This window comes from Lactuca sativa, chromosome 5, assembly GCF_002870075.4.
Source record: "Lactuca sativa cultivar Salinas chromosome 5, Lsat_Salinas_v11, whole genome shotgun sequence".
Taxonomy (NCBI): domain Eukaryota; kingdom Viridiplantae; phylum Streptophyta; class Magnoliopsida; order Asterales; family Asteraceae; genus Lactuca; species Lactuca sativa.
The window spans coordinates 176,232,892-176,254,221 of record NC_056627.2 but is presented as its reverse complement, the minus strand read 5'-3'; positions in this window follow the sequence as shown (position 1 = coordinate 176,254,221).

The following is a 21,330-nucleotide window of genomic DNA, read 5'->3' as shown; positions in this document are numbered from 1 at the left end:
GTCCCTACTCTTCGAGCGTTGCGAATTCGATACAGTTTTGTAAATCTGAGATAGAGTGAGAATTAGCCGATGGGATCTAAATGAAAGTTGCATTACTCGTAAATACCAACGTGTGGATATAAAGAACGTCGATCATAGAGCTCGTATGCGAAAGTTATGGACGAAGCTTAGTCTTTACTTTTCGAGCGCGACGAATTCGATACAGTTTTGTAAATCCGAGATAGAATGAGAATTAGCCAACAAGGTCTAAATGAGAGTTGAAGATCTCATTAATAGGAAATCAACTGTAAAAAGACATACAAAAACGGAGCTCGTATACAAAAGTTACGGACGAAGCTTGGAGACTACTTTACTATAAAACTCCTGTAAATACAAGGGTGAACTCCTCATATTTTCTTCACACCATAAGCCTCCCTTTCTCTCTCTAACTTCTCTCTAACCTCCCTAAACCCCTCCCAAGTCTAGGGAACCTCCCTATCATGAGAAGAAAGCCACGGAGCGCCCGACGGCTCCGAGAAGAAAAGCTTTTGGCTCGGAAACGCTGCTCTAGCGAAGCCCGGTTTTTAATAAAAACCCGTTGTAAGTGAGTTACGCCTATACTATATTTAATATAGCTTTTATTTAATTAAAGTAAAATTATTAGAACCTTAAAATAATTATTTGGGTTATTATTATTAGTTATTTGAGTGTTATTTAACGCTTATATAATAGTAATAATAGTTAGACTATTAATTAGTCGCGATTAACGTTAAAACTAAACTCTAGTGGTAATAATACTAGGTTTTGGTCAAGGAAAAATTGTTTTGAGATAACGAAGTTTTTATTCAAGTACTGAGTCACCACCTAATCAGGTGAGTGCATAGTCCCTTTCATCTTACACATAGATATGAAGTATTTTATATAAACTACGTGCTATGTGTGCATATTATCTTAATACTTGCTGTCTATGCTAGATGAACGTTTCATACATGTTTTAAAGGATTTAAACCGTATACGTATGTTATATATACAAACATGTTGGGTATGACATGGGTAGATGAACGATGAGAGATAAAAGATGATGTGAGTAAACATTGGCAGCTATGGACTTAGTGCCTAATAAACATCGGCAGCTATGGACTTAGTGCCTATTGGACAAACACCGGTAGCTATGGATTTAGTACCTGTTGGGAATTGGTAGCTATGGAATTAGTACCTATTAGATAGACACTGGTAGCTATGGATTTAGTACCCGATGAACAGACTATAGCAGCTTTGGAATTAGTGCTTTACGAACGAACATTGGTAGCTATGGACTTAGTGCCAGTCCTATAACCCTAGAAGTAAGGGACTTCGGAATAAACGAATGCAGGATAGGTGAATCTTAGGTTAAATCCTTAAGAGTAAAGAAGATAATGGGGATGGGTAATTGGGTTGATTGTTTGATTGTTTAAACATAATAATTATAATATTGTGGGTTGAAAACCCTATGTACTCACCAGGTTTCCCAACCTGACCCACTCAGTTTATTTATATCACAGGTGTTGATACGAAGTCACATTACACTGAGGGATTAAAGAGATGTAGATCACTAGTGTAAATAAATGTAAGTTCCGTTTATGCTTATGTTTCTGTATTGACGATGACATCCCTAACATTTTAAAATGAATAAAATACGTTTCCTTGAAAATGTTTTGATAACGTATTTATCGTGTTTTTCTGGGAACAAATTCCGCAACCTTTTTATGAAATGAAGTACTCTGATTTTATAAAGCATAAACAAAATCGGTCTTTTCTGGCCGTGAAATTTGGGGATGTCACAGTTGGTATCAGAGCATTAGTTTAAGCGAACTAGGAATATGGATTTATTTCTAGACTTAAACTTAGAATGCTAAGCGATGATTGTGAGGTGTGAGCACTAGCTTATTTTAGGAATTATGCCTCAAATGCTTTTATGTGCTAAATGCTTTATGCCTTATATGTTGTTATTTATTCGGATCTATGGTCTGTTGCCGACCGGATTTGGAAACCTTATGTGTTTAGGATTCTAAACGTACGAATACGATATTAGAACTAGCATGTAAACGTTTCGGAGTGATAAGGATGATTTAAACGTCAATCCTAAGTAAAGGTGTCACACCCCGAAAACCAAAGGCGGAAACGTTCCCGGGGTTGACTCCACGTTGAGTATCAAATCCAATGTACATAGTAATCACAGTAAACAACCAGTACATTACATATATATATATATATGAAAGTTTACATTTGGTTCAAAAGTAAATTGTACAAAAGTTATACATATATCATATGAACAAAAGAGACGAGTCTTCAGAGCACTCCGTCTTCACCAAAAGATATCGCCGGGTACCTGTCTAACTTGGACCTGAGAATACAAGCAGTTTGAAAATCAGCATAAAGCTGGTGAGTTCATAAGCGGTTTTGTTTTGTGAAAATGTATTGGTTTCCTTTAGTTTTCTGAAAAGATTTGATATCCAAGAAAATCCCAAATTTTCTTATGTGAAGTAGTTAAGTTATCTTTCGTTACAGTTCTGTTACCAGTTATAAGTTAACCCCAGGAAAATCCCATATTTTCCTAAATGCAAGATTGATTGAATAACACATAGTATAGTTTAATATACAAAACTATAATTTAGACGAACTGTAGATAGAAAGTATTGTGAAAACCTTGGGACTAACATCCCGAACCAGTTATAAGATAATTCAATAAAGACCATGGGATCACTATCCCGAAAATAGATATGTGATAGACTGATAAAATCATGGGATTATCATCCCGTATAAAATTTAGTTTCAAAACCATGGGATTACCATCCCGAACGAGATATAGACACAAGATCATGGGATTAACATCCCGAACAAGATATAGACATAAAACCATGGGATTACCATCCCGAACGAGATATAGATACAAGATCATGGGATTAACATCCCGAACAAGATATAGACATAAAACCATGGGATTACCATCCCGAACGAGATATAGATACAAGATCATGGGATTAACATCCCAAACCAGATTTAGATTCTAAACAATTCCTAGCTGTGAATAAGTTTATATTAATACGTATTGTGAGTCGGGTAACCATGCTGATATGACAACGAGACCTCCTTGACATTAGTCAGACGTCGAATGATATACAGAATTTGTCACCCCAGGCATGCCCGCCTGACTGTAGCTAGCAGTTAAGGTGTGGGATTGTCAGTCCCGAATAGATCTATTCACAAATTCCTCGCTCTCCCTCCAGGAGACTCTGGTTACACTTCCGGAGAGGATTTACTTGATCATCCATAAAGGGTAGCGACTATCTCACAAACTAGTATTAACTATTCACAGGGTTCCAATATGATACCAAACATAAAAAGATTTCGAGACATGATATAGTGAAAATAGATACATACAATGAAACTATCTGACAAAACATTCGAATGATATGGAGATAAACTGAATCAGACATAGTTTATCTAATAACTTAATACAGATATTAGTACATGATATAAAGAGAAACATAGAACCCCAAATTATTCCCATAATAATTTGATTAGTTTGGTTATTTTCTTAACTAAAATCCATTTAGTTGAAATCGATAAATCATTCCTTATGCTCAACATAATACATAAGGAGTAACAGAGTTTATAAGTTTGCCAGATATTATTTGAAACACATAAATATTATGATTTGAAAACACCTATGGTTTGCTTGTATTCCCCCCCCTGAAAACAGTTAAAAACAGTGAAAAAGGCGTAGGGGTATGAACTCACCGGACGAGAAATGTGTCGATTTAGACGCTAAGAGTTGATCCGGGGCTTGTAAATACACGAGGTTCCTAATTATAATGTAAAGATACACATTTGTATCTAATTAGGACTTATTTTATTTATATGATAGGGACACTTGCTTCAAGTTGCGAAAACACTCCGATACAAGTGTTTGGAGGGACCCGGGTGGCGTTTAAGGACATGAAATGACACTAGGGATTTGGGACTTGAGTTTACTCCCCATGAGTAAACTAATATAAGATTTTTGGTCCGAAACACCCAATCCCCATGAGTTTACGGCCGTAAACTCATGGTGGGTGTGGTTTATGGTGTTTAATGACTTCTAACACTTAGGGATAATTTCTAGACTTGGTTTAAGGACTTGAAAGGATTTTAAAACATAAAATAGACTCACTTATGGGAGTTTACGGCCTAGCATGGCTCCATGGCCGTAAACTCCTATTTTTCCAAGAAAATGATGTTAAATGGTTCCAAAACAAATCACATGTGATTAATAGAATTATTCCAAGGCCTAACATGAGTTTGTATGGAACATATGAGGGATTTATGGAGTTTACGGCCTATGAGACCCCCCTCATGGCCATAAACTCTTCTATAGGGTGCTACAAGGTGTTTCAAGGTCTAAAACTTGCATAGAAGGGCTTCTAAAATTCATCTAAAGGCTTTAGGGGTGTTTAGTTAGCATTCTAACACCATGAATTATGGAGTTTACGGCCCAAGAACAAGCCTTGGCCGTAAACTCTTAGAAATCCCTCAAATAATGTTTTTAAGGTCCTTAAACTATTTTTGGTTGGTCCTATGATTTATTCCAAGGCTTTTGGTGGTGTTGGATGGCTTTCTAACACCTTAGAATTGAATTTATGCCATGTTTTGGGGAGTTTACGGCCCAAGCACATGCCTTGGCCGTAAACTCACCTAAACTCCTCAAAAATCATGTTTCAAGTGTCCAAATGCTAGAATCAATATTCTATAATTCATATCTAAGTCATACTAGTGATTTGGAAGGGTTTAAGGGCATGAAAAACCCCATTTACATGAGTTTAGGGCCCAAGCTTATGCCTTGGCCGTAAACTCCTTCAAATGACTCAAAATCAAAGTTTTAAATGTTCTAATTCCATATCTTGAAGTCCCTTAGCCATATCTAAAGTCCAAATGAGTTTAGGAAGGAGTTTAAGGGCTTAAAACCCTTCAAAATGGTGTTTACGGCCTAGGCAGCCTCCTGGGCCGTAAACTCACATATGTAGTCCCATTTCATGATTTAATGTCGAATTTGGAAGCCAAATATGCTATAGATTAAGGCTAAGAAGGTACCTTAGGGATTTGAGGCCTTAAAATTGAGTTTTGGACCCTTAAACTTTGGATTTAGGAGAGAGGTTAGAGAGAGAGTAGAGAGAGAAGGAAAAAGTTTCAAATGAGAGTTTAAACACGTTTATATAGTTCCTAAAACTTGGACACGGTGGAATTCTACCCGATACCGGCCTTAAACGAAGCTTTAGGTCGTACCCGATTGAGTTTCCGTCACCCGACGAGGATATTTCTAAAACTTATGAAATAAATGTTTTGGGCTAAATTCATGAGTTCCTAATTGATTTGGACCCTCAATGAATGATAATAAACATATAATTTTAGTTAACTAAACCCAAAAACGATATCGGGACATTTCGATCTCCGACGAGTTATACGGGTAGAATGGGTTTTCGGCGATGAACAACTTCGGGTTGTTACAAAAGGTCTAGATTCACCTTATTCGGTGTATAGATCAAGATGGCAAGGACCCGTAGCAGAAACGTGAATGCAAATGAGAATAGTAACCAACCCCCAGTGGTTCAGCAAATACCTGTTGTAGAAGAAGTTGCACCTGAGCCAGTCACCATGGCTGGAGTTCAAGCCATGATTCGGGCTATGCTAGTTGAACAAAGGGAAGAAATGAGGAGGATGTCAAATAGGGACGAACCTACTATGCCCATTAAGCAACCTGAGCTGATTCCTGAGCAATCAGAGGAAGGGAACTACAGCCGCCAAGTGAGTCAAGTGGGGACTCAAGATGGCCCGGAGAGGAGAAACGACAAGGATGGGTGAATGTACAAGAATTTCTTGGGTGCGAAACCACCAAGTCTCTCAAGAAGCCCAAAGCCTGTTGAGATTATGGATTGGATCTCCGAGACGGAAATGATGTTTGAGAGCTGCAACTGTAGCGAGAAACAGAAGACCGTCTTCGCCGTAAGACAAATGAAAACTGGAGTCTTGAGCTGGTGGAAGCTATTGGCAGATACGATGCCACGAGGAGAAGCCTTAATGATGTCATGGGAAGAGTTCTTGGAACAGTTGAAAATGCAGTACTGCTCGGAGTTAGATCTGATAGACCTAAACAACGAGTTTCAGAAACTGAAGAAAGGGAAGATGAGTGTTGATGAGTATGCCACCGCATTCACCGAGAGGATGAAGCTATTTCCCTACTTGGTGCCTACTGAACTCTCCAAGATTGATAGGTTTGCTAACGGACTGCCCACTGACTTTGGCCCAATGGTCAAAATGGCAACTACCTTGAAAACAGCTGTTAGGGCAGCTAAGAACGTAGAGGCCCAGATAAGAGAAAAGGGTCTAGAAAAAGATAAGGCAGGAGAGAAGCGGAAGTTTGAAGGATCTTCAAGGTCCAACAAGGAAAGAAAATTCTCAAAGCTTGGAGGAGGAGATGGAGGTGAAGCGAGATGGTGTGATAAATGCAAGAAGAAGCATTGTGGGAAGTGCAACGAAGAAGTGACTTGTTACAAGTGTGGGAGGACTGGCCATTATTCCAAGGACTTCACACATAATGATAAAGTATGCTACGAATGTGGAGGCAAGGGGCACATGTCCAGAGACTGCCCAAGGAAAAATAAAGCAGGAAGACCAGAAACACCACCAAGGCCAAGGGCATTTCACATGATCCTCAACGAAGCAGAAAACCATGCGAGGAATCAAGGATGAGGACTTTATATCCGAAGATCAAGTTATGCAGTAGCCATAGTATCGTAAGATGTAGCCAATTAGAGGCATAGTCCAGGGTGAACTTGAACACCTATGTAATAGGTTCAAGAAATAATAAAATCTTCCTTTTGTTATTTGGTGTGTTAAATTGTTATGTGATTTTCTTGTATGGTGACTTGGAAAACTGCGAGACGATACTTGGGACGAGTATGAGTAGGTGTGAATGGTAGTAGAGGCCTATACTACCGGAAGCACAGGACTCACGCTTGGATCAGGGAAAGTCACAAGGTTACCAAGAAACTAGTAATCGATTTCGTTTTATTCAATTATGTCGTTACCATCGTTTCAGTAATGACTAAGAAGATGATTGTTATTCCGACCCTAGTGGTCATATCAAATTGAGTCCAACTACGATGAGTATGTTACGTGGTTCAGAGAACCAAGTTTGATGTAGCATCTGACTTAAGCCGAAAGATTGAAATAAAAGATAATCAAAGCGATCAGTAGAGGTATCGCGATAGTTGCTTGTAGCTAGAAATGCTACCTTTTAAGATGTGATTATATCCCATTTGAACATAAAGGAAGGTAGTATGTTCTGGGATTTGACTCTAAGAGACCTGAGTCTAAGCGTTGCAACATATGATGATAGGTCATTAGAATATGACACATCAATCCATTATAGTAATAAAAGAACTTATCTTAAGTTCGTATCCAGTGAGGATTGAGATTGTGACACGAAGGTCATGATTGAAAGTCTAACGAGCAGGTGCAAGAACGAGCACCGCCTGCAGTCAAGGAGTCCAAGAGTTAGATACTCGTTCGAAGCAACATAGAAGTTACAGTTATTACCTAGGATGAAGAGATAACGTATGGAGTCATTATACAATCCTGTTTCGTTGATGATTCCGGGACGTAATCATCCTAAGGGGGAGATAACTGTAACGCTCGTAGATCCGGGCTAGTCAATTTAGAGGCAATAGGGGTCGAAAACGAGTTTTTGACAAAAGATTATTAAGAATAAATAATCTCAAACAAGTTTTAGTATATGTTACAAGTTTTCCATACATATAAAGAGCGTCGAAATCCGAGTAATAACAAAGAAGTTATGACCTGTCGAAGTTTTGCGACGGAACCGACACGATACCGGGAGGCATAAATAGTGAATTTACGAAAGAGCGAGATTTAGCCTTAGCGATCTAAAAGAAAGTCACAGTATATGTTAAACCAATAGTGTGCATAAAAAGAACATCCAAATCTGACTTTGTATGAGGAAGTTGTGATTTTTCTAAGATTTAGCATAGTAGTGCACAACTCGAAATATGAATTTTAGATCGGTCGAATTTTAGCCAAAATAATCTAAACGATAAATGAAGATATCGTTAATAGGAGTTAAACAATAAAAAGACAGTCGAAAACGGAGCTCGTATGCGAAAGATATGGACGAAGATTAGTCCCTACTCTTCAAGCGTTGCGAATTCGATACAGTTTTGTAAATCTGAGATAGAGTGAGAATTAGCCGAAGGGATCTAAATGAAAGTTGTAGTACTCGTAAATACCAACGCGTGGATATAAAGAACGTCGATAATAGAGCTCGTATGCGAAAGTTATGGACGAAGCTTAGTCTCTACTTTTCGAGCGCGGCGAATGTGATACAGTTTTGTAAATCCGAGAGAGAATGAGAATTAGCCAACAAGGTCTAAATGAGAGTTGAAGATCTCATTAATAGGAAATCAACGGTAAAAAGACAGACAAAAATGGAGCTCGTATACAAAAGTTACGGACGAAGCTTGGAGACTACTTTACTATAAAACTCCTATAAATACAAGGGTGAACTCCTCATATTTTCTTCTCACCATAAGCCTCTCTTTCTCTCTCTAACTTCTCTCTAACCTCCCTAAACCCCTCCCAAGTCTAGGGAACCTCCCTATCACGAGAAGAAAGCCCCAGAGCGCCCGACGGCTCCGAGAAGAAAAGCTTTCGGCTCGGAAACGCTGCTCCAGCGAAGCCCGGTTTTTAATAAAAACCCGTTGTAAGTGAGTTACGCCTATACTATATTTAATATAGCTTTTATTTAATTATAGTAACATTATTAGGACCTTAAAATAATTATTTGGGTTATTATTATTAGTTATTTGAGTGTTATTTAACGCTTATATAATAGTAATAATAGTTAGACTATTAATTAGTCGCGATTAACGTTAAAACTAAACTCTAGTGGTAATAATACTAGGTTTTGGTCAAGGAAAAATTGTTTTGAGATAACGAAGTTTTTATTCAAGTACTGAGTCACCACCTAATCAGGTGAGTGCATAGTCCCTTTCATCTTACACATAGATATGAAGTATTTTATATAAACTATGTGCTATGTGTGCATATTATCTTAATACTTGCTGTCTATGCTAGATGAACGTTTCATACATGTTTTAAAGGATTTAAACTGTATATGTATGTTATATCTACAAATATGTTGGGTATGACATGGGTAGATGAACGATGAGAGATAAAAGATGATGTGAGTAAACATTGGCAGCTATGGGCTTAGTGCCTAATAAACATCAGCAGCTATGGACTTAGTGCCTATTGGACAAACACCGGTAGCTATGGATTTAGTACCTGTTGGGAATTGGTAGCTATGGACTTAGTACCTATTAGATAGACATTGGTAGCTATGGATTTAGTACCCGATGAATAGACTATAGCATCTATGGAATTAGTGCTTTACGAACGAACATTGGCAGCTATGGACTTAGTGCCAGTCCTATAACCCTGGAAGTAAGGGACTTCGGAATAAACAAATGCAGGATAGATGACTCTTAGGTTAAATCCTTAAGAGTAAAGAAGATAATGGGGATGGGTAATTGGGTTGATTGTTTGATTGTTTAAACATAATAATTATAATATTGTGGGTTGAAAACCCTATGTACTCACCAGGTTTCCCAACCTGACCCACTCAGTTTATTTATATCACAGGTGTTGGTACGAAGTCACATTACACTGAGGGATTAAAGAGATGTAGATCACTAGTGTAAATAAATGTAAGTTCCGTTTTTGCTTATGTTTCTGTATGGACGATGACATCACTAACATTTTAAAATGAATAAAATGCGTTTCTTTGAAAATGTTTTGATGACGTATTTATCGTGTTTTTCTGGGAACAAATTCCGCAACCTTTTTATGAAATGAAGTACTCTGATCTTTATAAAGCATAAACAAAATCGGTCTTTTCTGGCCGTGAAAAATGGGAATGTCACATAAAGTCCTTAATATGACACCCAATATGCAATATTAAGGCTAGGACCCAACAAACTATTTTATAACTTAGAAGAGGGACGCCGTAATCCAAGCTATAAAATATTTGAAGGTAGGTGAATGAAGATTCACCAATTTCCACCAAGTTAAACAAAATGTATTATTAGGTTTTAATTGGATTTGAAATTCCTAGATCTTTTGAGATTCATTGAACTGTTCAATGGCATGTTTCAATCTCGAGTGTGCCCTTCAGGTTTTGTGACTGGGATGTCGAGGATCACAAAACAAGGTGTGAAGTAACCATGCAAATTACTTCGTACCCTTAAGTGTTTACCCCTCAATCGATGTGCCGGTTAACCACACAAGCTCCATCGATACTATGATAAACATTAAGTTACCCTTTGCCTACCTTGTTAAATACGAGTTAGTGTGCCGGTTAACTACACACGCTACACTAACCAACTTAAACAAAGTGCAAAGTGTAATTTCATGGATTAGCACCTTATTCACATTTTCCTAAGTAACTAAGATTGGGTATTAATAAAAGGTTTAATTACTTAGGATTTATCATTAATACTTTTAATGAAGGGAGAATTCTAATCATTGTCCTAATCGTTCGGCTAACGACCCTCCACCGGTCAAGGAAGCGGTGGGTTAGAGTGGACACCCATTAAACTGCCATTTTATAGGCAGTAACCTTATACCCCCTCTAATAGACCGGCTTCGTGAATGAGGCCTACTAACGGTAAGACTGACTTACTCTTATACATATATATATAAATATTATTAACTTATAATATTATAAAGTACAAGGGTTGAATTTGAACTTTTAAAATTCTAAGGGCTAACTTGGAATTAAAGTATTCATAAGTGAAAACTTTTAAAATTCCAAAACTTGAGGGAAAGTTTTGAAACTATTCAAAACTAATTAATTCCATAACGTATGGGTTTAAAGTAGTTTTAATCCAAAAACTCTTCAAGTTCCATAACTTGAGGACATGTTATGGAAGAGTTTAAATTATTAAAGAATGTAACTTTTTTTTTATTTTGTAACTTATGGAATTAATTAAGGTTACACATTTTTTTACTTAATTAAGTGAATCTTGAACCTCCATAACTTGAGGACAAGAATCTTCATTTTTGTAACCTTTGCCAACTTTTATGAGTTTTATGAAACTTAAATGTGACTTTTCATATAACTTGAGGACAAATTACAAAAACACATTTTAGAATCAACTCTTAGATTAATTTGGATTGAAAACAACAATTTCACATAACTTCCTATTAATCTAAGCAACTCATAAGAACAAGATAATTCAAATCAAACTTTTTCATGTAATTAGTCTAAACCTTAAACTAATACAAAACAGGAATCTATTGACAATTATCTTTGAAATTAGATTAGCATGAACATTACCACATCAAAGACAAGTTTATAAGTCCAAAAACATCTTAGGGTAATGTTCCTAGTCCAATTCCATCCAAAACAATCGAATATATGTTGCCAGAGGGTCCAACTCGTCGAGTGCACGAACCAACTCGGCGAGTTGGATGCATTTTGCCTTGGACTCAGCGAGTCCATTCATGGACTCGGCGAGTCTACTATGCAGACAGCATCAAAACTCGATTTTTTCAGCTACTTTTGCAAGTATAACAAGAAAACAAGCCTAGGCTCTGATACCAATGTTGGGTTTTGAGCATTCTAACACTCCTAAGTGTACATGCAACCCTAAATACCTTGGATCTATGTTTTCTCTACTATACATGCAAATATGAACTTTCCAAGGTATTATCCTAATCAAGCATACAAAACAATGAATATAACAAGATAGAATACATACCTCTTTGATGTAGAAAGTCTTCATGAAGCTTGAGTGCCTAGTGCCCCAAGTGTGACACCTCAAATGGTTCATACAACATCAATTGCTTTTGGAATAACCTTGAGAGAAATGTAGAACACTTGAAATCGGCTAGCCCTTCTCTAGAATAATACTAGTGCCAATTTTGGTCAAGAATAAGATGCATATATAGTTAGGGTTACACCATGTAAACCCTAATTGACATGGCCTTTCATTTCCATGATCCATGGGTACAAAAACACCATGGAGCATCCATGAAGCATCATATAGATTTTAGCCCAACTAGATAATCCATGGAGCATTAGCCCACTATATAAGTATGGATGATTTACACAATCAACCCATATATTTAATTAGTCTTCTTTTGATGACTTAATTAATCCTAGATTAATTTTGGATCAATACTAATTAAATAATCTTATTAATATATTAGAACTTATAATATATTAACCAACCTTAAGTATTATTTCTCTCATTATAGTCTATTCAAATGCATGATGCCATGCAACCCAAATGGACCATGCCGGTTCGGGTCAAGTCTTACCAATTATAATTATGGACTTAGACATTAATCCAACAGTTACATCTCTTTATCTAGTGATTGTACATGACTTCATCAATGAAATCCTTTCATTTTGTTAGATCTTCAAGTGTTCTTCATTTCAGCAAGAACACACACTAGTGTTCTTGGACCGTAATCACCCTTACAAGCTTCTAATACGTAAGTACTCTTACCTTAGCTTGTTATATGCTCGAATCACTTAGTAAACACCTTGAAAACATCAAGAAACTCAAGAACATGAGGAGTTTATGGCCAAGGCAATCTCCTTTGGCCGTAAACCCTAATTTGTGGTGCAATGTTGCCACAACTTCTTCCTACACCTTGGAACCAAGTCTAGAACACCCCAATATAACTAATGGACCTTAAACATCAAAATGGTACAAGATACCATGAGTTTACGGCTATAAACCCATTGGGTCGTAAACCCATGGGCCATAAACTCATGGGGGTCTTACCATTGGGTCGTAAAGTACTTTGTGAGGCCATACTTCCCTTATATGCAATCCAATGTGGTTTAACACTTCATAACAAGCGTTACCTAGTCCCTAAGGTTGTTCCATTTCATGATTAGATGTTATAAACACTAATTAGATACATATATGTGTCATTATATGATAAATAGGATCCGTGTGTGTGCTCAAGTCTTTACTTGACATTTAGCATCCTATACCACTCGTTCATCCAAACCGCTCACTACAGGTGATTTCATACCCCTTAATCAACCTTTTAAATGTTTTTAAATGTTTTTATGGGGGGGGGGAATACAAGTTAAATCATTATAGTTATTATATCAATCACATGTGATTAATAACTACCAAACAAATGGATTTGCTATACTTTTAGTTGTTTTATCAAACAAACTACTTCAAAATGTTTCTCAAACTCTTTTACACATTAAACTCTTTATCAAACTTATTTATAGATGCCAAACTGCTTTTAAATCATTTTATAAAATGACATCAAGTCAACAATATTTATTTAAACTTTTCAAAAGGTTTTACAGAACTTATTTTTAAACTTACATATATTGTCAAAACCATGTCTAATGCATATATAGTTATATAAGTCAGGTTTGAAGGACTTAGGACTGATAACTCACTTTATTTCCTGTTCCTCGTTTGGTTGTGGACTTAGAGTACCCTGTTGTTTGTCCGAGAGTGTCACACCCCCAAACCAAGGATGGCGGAAACGTCCGGGAGTGGAGGACTTCATGTGTAGTATCATAACAACAATGGCAATAGTGATGAAAGTAAACACAAGCAACATATATATAATTGAAAGAGTTACATCATTGTATGAATTACATGTTTCAAAATCAATTACAATATGTTGACAAAATATGATAAGTTTGACGCCTCAACGTCCCATCCTCAAAAGTACTTTGTTACCTGTTTAGCGATTTCCTGAGAATACAAATAGTTTGAAAAAGTGTCAACACAATGGTTGGTGAGTTCATAAGTTTTTGTATATAATTATGAAATAGCTTGTCTCGTAATTGCATAGCTGTTCTAGAAAAATCCGATATTTTCCTTAAAATGAATGTTGTAGTCTTGTACCAAAATACTGAAACGTATGAGTAATCTTCCTTATTTACAGAAAATAACGTGAGTTTATTTCGATATAAACGTGTATGATATTAGTGAAATTCTCGTAAATTCTTAAGTTTGTTAATACTTTCCGTGAGTTATTATAACCATACTTGACATAGACGGCCTCGTAATGCGACGTTCTTCAGGCGTCGCCGTTTAATGACACTTGTCACCACAGACCTGCCGTCTAGCTGTTGCAAGCAACTCTGGTGTGGGTTTGTCAAACCCAATATAGATCTATACACAACTATCACGTTCTCCCTACAAGAGACTCTGGTTACAATTTACAGGACTTTTCGACTTTGTTACTTTGGAAGTAACCCGAAGGGAATGACTCACAAATTTATTCATTAACAGATTTACATGAACTAAACTGAAAACCTTTGGTAAATAAGTTTGAGAAGTAAATGATACATAAACTATACCTATTATAGTTTATCCAAAACGTTTGTAATGTATAAGAATTCTTTTATGAATGTTTTATTACTATGAATCCATAAACTATGCTCATTATAGCTTAATTTACGTATTCTAAATGAATGAATAATCTTATCATGAATGACTATATTTCAGTTTATGATGATAAACTAACAAGGAAACACATTCAAAATTTAGAACTTATCGTTATACACTTTGCTCAACATAATACAAAGTGTTATGAAAGTTATAAGCTGTTAACAAATTTTCAACCTTTCGACACTGTTTTTGAAAAGTCATAGAAAAATCATACGAAGTTGAAAACTAAATCTGTAAATTCTGCGAGTTCCCAAAATGTGTCTAGTTTACTCATAATTTTTATCATGATTTTTAATGACCTCCAACTTGGGTGAAAAAGTCCATAATCACAGACTGGTCTGGATTGGTGTTTGAAATGATAGGCAGTTTTGTAAAAATCACCATAAATTGTAGAAAAATCGTATGGAGATGCGCAAGTAGTCATTTTAAAGCTAAGAACTGGAACTACTTACACCTAAAACAGTTTTTCAAACAAAAATGTTTAAGTTATCCAAAACAGTCCGTGAATGGAGTTGAACTTTTCTAATGAAGGCTGTTAGAAAAGTGTAGTTATGTTCTTGGTGTTTTAACTTGTATTCCCCCCCCCCCCCCCCCCCTAAAAACTTGAGAAAACATGAAAATATAGGGGTATGAACTCACCTTGAGTGATTTCAGTAGGTAAGTGTTGAAGAAGAGAAGTGTTCAACCCAAGAACACTTGAAGAATCACTTGAAGATTCGAAGATCTAACAAGAATGTGATGATGTTTGTGTAAGAAATCTTTGATTTTGAGTAGGAGGATGTATAATAATCATAAGAAAGATGATGATACTTACTAATTGTAGGAGAAGAGTCTTGGAGTATGCCTTGAAATTCTCAAGTTAGAGAGAAAAAGATGAGAGAGTTTGGAGTGTGATTCTTGGTAAAAATGAGAGAATGATTAAAGTGTGAGGAGAGAGGATGGATGTTCCAGCCTTAAGAACGTGGGAATAGTTGTAAATAGTGAGAAAGGACCTATGAAGTGACTAGGGATGGGCTGGTGGTGAATAGTGACATGGAGTGGGTATGGGAGTTGTTGCTTGTGTCATAGACATAAGTATAGTCAACACTCTACCTTTGTACTTCACCCACTCTCTTTTGGATAAGGTTTTATCCTTAAAAGTGTGATTAATTAATAGTTAAGGGTCCTTATATGTTAAAATAAAGTTTTGGGTGAAAATCCCATGTTAAAACAATTAAAAACGGGCCTAAAATGCGAATTTAGTCGAAAACCGGGACAAAAAGCGTTCCGAGCGAGACCTCTCGGTCCTAGGCCGAGGTTCGGTCCTTGCTGGTGCTGAGTCGGAGGCGAAAGGCGCGAGCCAGAAGCGAGAAGCGAAGGGCGAGGGGTCCGTCCGAGGGTTCGGTTCGGTTCTTCTTCATCAGGAGGGTTCGGTTCGGTTCTTCTTCATCAGGAGGGTTCGGTTCCTAAGGGGACTTTCGGTTCCTAAGAGGGGTTTCGGTTCCTTAAGTCCGTTTTTCGCTAAGACTTCCGTTTTTGGGCTGTTTTCGCCAAATTCGAGGGTCGGGATGCCCCGAGTGATTATAGAAAGTTGGGAGAGATTTCGAGAGAGATTTGAGAGAGATTCCACATACTGAGAGAGATTTGGGAGAGATTTGACATTCTTGGAGAGATTTCACATACAAAGAGATATTTGGGAGAGATTTCACTTTCTTAGAGAGATTTGGGAGAGATTTGACATACTTGGAGAGATTTCACATACAGAGAGATATTTGGGAGAGATTTCACTTTCTTAGAGAGATTTGGGAGAGATTTGACATACTTGGAGAGATTTCACATACAGAGAGATATTTGGGAGATATTTCACATACTTAGAGAGATTTGGGAGAGATTTGACATTCTTGGAGAGATTTCACATACAAAGAGATATTTGGGAGAGATTTCACATACTTAGAGAGATTTTTGAGAGATTTGACATACTTGGAGAGATTTCACATACAGAGAGATATTTAGGAGAGATTTCACTTTCTTAGAGAGATTTGGGAGAGATTTGACATACTTGGAGAGATTTCACATACAGAGAGATATTTGGGAGAGATTTCACATACTTAGAGAGATTTGGGAGATATTTGACATTCTTGGAGATATTTCACATACAAAGAGATATTTGGGAGAGATTTCACTTTCTTAGAGAGATTTGGGAGAGATTCTCGATAAGAAGAGATAGAGTGAAAACGATTGAGAGCGGTTTCGTGTGCGACGAATGTGAGTGTCCGGCTTCGCAATGCAAGGTCTGTAAACCCCGTTATGCCATGTTTTAGGATCTTACACACTCCCTATGAGTAGGCAACATTGTTTTATTGTTCTTGTTCATTGTTTAGCACTAAAGTTAAAGAAATTTAAACACATGAACTTTCCAAGTGATGTTTTCTCATTAAGATAGTGAGTTATACAAAAATTACATAATACAAACCCTATTATACAAGGTTTTAATTGAGTTGACCGGTTTGACTCGTTGACCTTGTCCGGCTTAGACTTGACCCGAATTTGACTATTGTCACAGAGAGTCGTTTGATCCTTAGTTATATATTATGTATATATGTATAAGACATAAAAGCTTTTATCTCATTTTAATACATTCAGTTATACAAACAATTCTACTAGTAAACTATAATAGGTATAGTTTAGGAAGATACTACTCATTACTTCTAGTACAATGAATCATACAAAGAGTCAGTTCATACATGAGTCAATACTTACTATATGAGAAACATAACATACTATATGAGAAACATAACATACTATATGAGAAATAGAATATACTATATGAGAAATAGAACATACTATTGAGAAACAAAGAGAACATACTACATACTAGATAGAGAGAACATACAATACTCTAGTACATACACTATTCTAGTACATACAATACTCTAGTACATACAATACGTATACAAGTATACTATAACATAAATGTGAACCACTGTTTCGAGGCATGGCATCACTTGCTATGGCTCGATTTGTATCCAGAGTCTCCTGGAGGGAAAGCGTGAATTTGTGTATAGATCTATACTGGACTGACAATCCTACACCTTGTTGTTCACTATAGTGGGACTTCCAAGTCTACGGGTGCCAAATGTCATTTCTTCTGACGTCTTTCATCGTCGTGGTATTAGTCAATAGTATGGTGCAGTCATATCACATTATACCTTAAATAACAATTGGTTTAAGGTAGTTAGTACAACAGTAGCTACTATAATACAACACTACAGTACTTTATTATTTCCCCATTGCATTCATATTGTGATCTTCTCACATAAAGGGTACTGTAAAAACTATATTTTTGGTTAATGATAGTCACACTTGGGAAAATACACACTCTTACAAGAAACAAACATACAAAACATTTGGTGCCTTAGTAGAAGGCTATGTTTAGTAGAAAATATAGGACTTTCTAGGAGATACAAACTTATACATCGAGCATTTACAATCTTATATATCGAACATTTACAATATTATACATCGAACATTTACAAAGTTATACATCAAACACTTGCAAACATTTTTCATACAAACAATGACACTAAAATGCTTATGAACTCACCAGCTCTAAAGCTGATAAATTCTTTCAAAATAACTTGTATTCTCAGGTCATCAGTAGACAGGTACCGATGCCAAGTTTTGTGAAGATGGAGCTCGTTCAAGAATCATCTCTTATTTTGATTTACATTTTGGTGTCTTATCAACTTCACAGAACACACTTGTATTAAATTATATTATTAATGCAATGGATAATGTTGTTGCTTATTTACTAATATGCCTTGTTGTGATACTGTACATGACATCCTCAACCTCCGAACGTTTCTGTCGTTCCGGTTTTGGGGTGTGACATGTTATACCCAACATATTTGTAGATATAAAATACGTATACAGTTTAAATTATTTAAAGCATGTATAAAAACGTTCATCCAGCATAGACATCAAGTATTCAGACATTATGCACACATAGCACGTAGTTTATATAAAATACTTCATATCTATGAATAAAATGAAAGGGACCACGCACTCACTTGTTAAGGTGGTGATTCTAAACTCAGACAGCACTTCGCTTCTATTAATTTATTTTCTTTCAACGAAACCTAGTATCATTACCACTATATTTTAGTCTAATATTCATTGCGACTAATTATTAGTCTAGATTCATCATTAAATCAAAGTCTACTTCATGATCTATCAAGTAAGGAACAACCAGGTAGGATCATATCGGAGGTGGGTCCGTTTGGTATACGAAGTATACTGTTTAGAAATCTCACTTTAAACACCTCACTAAATCACAGCCTAGACATCATTCCCATAAGTAGATTAATAAGTATAACAACTTTTAATCACTGATAAATCTTATTTATAGGTTCATAATAACGATATTATATTTATATATAAGCTATATTTAATGTATGGTAGGTGTAGCTTACTTACAGCGGGTTTTTCTCAAAACCGGGCTTCGCTGGAGCAACGTTTCCGAACAGAAAAGCTCTATTTCTCGGAGCCTTCGGGAGCTTCGGGGCTTCCTTCGGGTGCTAGGGGTTTTACCTAGGCTTTAGGGGGGTTTTAGAGGCTAGAGAGAGGTTCTAGAGAGAGAGAGAAAAAAAAAGAATGAGGGAACCCAGCACCTCTATTTATAGGCTGCCAAGTAGCTGCACTCGCCGAGTTGGGTCACTGACTCACCGATTCAGTGCCATGTGTCATCATCTGATGGCTTATCTTGGGGAGAAAGCAACAGCTGTGATCGCGCCACGTCACCCAAACTCGTACAGCACCCTCCCAACTTAGAAAAATCATAACCCACGCATACGAGCTTCGTTTTTGATGTTTTTTATATCCACACGTAGGTAAAAACAAGATATAAAACTTTCATTTTGACTATGTCGGCTAATTCTCGACCGATCTTAAATTTAACAGTAGAAGCAAATTATAATGTTAAATGACCGCAAAAAAAACCGTAACTCCTTCATACGGATTTTGTTTTCATCTGTCTTTTTATTGTTGAATTCCTATTAATGAGATATTCAACTCTCATGTAGGTCACATAGGCCAAAAACCGCTCGAACTATAATTCGAGTTTCGGGTCGTGCAATGATATGCCAAATCTTAGAAAATTCATAACTTCCTCATACGAACTCAGATTTGGGCATTATTTTTATGGACGCTCTCAGCTTAACATATTCTACAACTTTTGTTTAGATCACTAAGGCTAAAAAGTCCTCTATCGTAAATTCACTATTTACGTCTCCCGGTGTCGTGCCGGTTTTGCCGTAAAACTTCGACAGGTCATGACTTCTTCGTTATAACTCAGATTTCGACGTTATTTATATGTACGGAACCCTTGAAAAATATACTAAAACTTGGTTAAGATTAATCCTTCTAAATAATCTTCCATCAAAAACTCATTTTTGACGCTCGTTGTCTCTAAATTGACTAGCTCGAATCTGCGGGCGTTACAATTATCTCCCCCTTAGGATGGTTATGTCTTGGAATCATCAATGAAATAGGGTTGCATAATGACTCCATACGTTATCTCTTCACCATAGGTAATAAGCGTAACTCTATGTTTCTTTTAATGAGTATCTAACTCCTGGTTTTCATGACTGCAAGTAGTGCTCGATCTTGCACCTACTCTCTATCTCATGTTAGATTTTCAATCGTGACCTTCAAGTCACAATCTCAATCCTTATTGGATACTCCTACTCCTTCAGAAACAGTTTTTACTTCGATTACTGTAATAGACCGATGGGATATGTGTTGAGCTGAAGATAGTTTTGATGTTGCGTCTTTTGGGCTCGTTGATTAGCCTTGTATTCTCCGGTTTGGGCTTGTCCAACCGAGAGCCTTTTATGTATTGTATATAAGTTAAATGCTTGCATGCATATTAGGTTAAGATTCCAGAGATTATCGATACAGCGATTGATCAAGAGTAATATATTTTTCTGTAATCGTTCTTGTAATCTTCTAATCCTCTACAGTTGATGTTCTTAATCGAGCTCTTCTGAGGATTTTATTTAATCATTCGACATGTTTGATTCAAGCTGTTTTGTTCTTATTATTGCGTTTTTACTGTTTTAAATTCATATACTTGTTCAAGATCTAATCGATCTTCATAGATTAAAAGTTGTTTTAATCCCATCAATTGGTATCAGAGCAGGAGGCTGTGTAATCGATACACATCTTTTCTGTGAAAAAGATTTCCATTAGGGTTTTCCACAATCATCGATATTTATTGAGCCGTCATCTTAATTGACGTATCTTAATATTTATTGTTTTGCCCTAATCTGCTTTATTACAAGTCTGATCTTTGAACAGGTTTTTACGATCATAATGGATGCGACGCAATCAAACCCTATTAATATTTCCAACAGCATCGGTTCGACGACAAAAATTCCAATCTTATACACCCATGACTATGAAGTATGGGCGCATCATTTTGAAGATTACGTGATTGGATCAGAGGAAAATGGTTATCTCATATGGGAAGCCATCATCAATGGACCGTTTTCTCATTCTGCGACGTCCAGAATCATTAAGACGCAAAAAGAGTACAATGATCTGCTTAAGGACGTGACGAACATTGCGCAAGATGAAAAAGACAAATTCCAGTGCAATATTAAGGCGCTAAGGTTGATCAGATTCGCCCTTCAGTCCGACACATTCAGACTAGTCAGCTCATGCACTACGGCGAAGGAAGTATGGGATAGACTTCGCGAACTGTATTCCACAGATGAAGATCTTGAACATTCCATCCAAACCTTGCTTCTATCTGAGTTTGGTGAATTCAGGC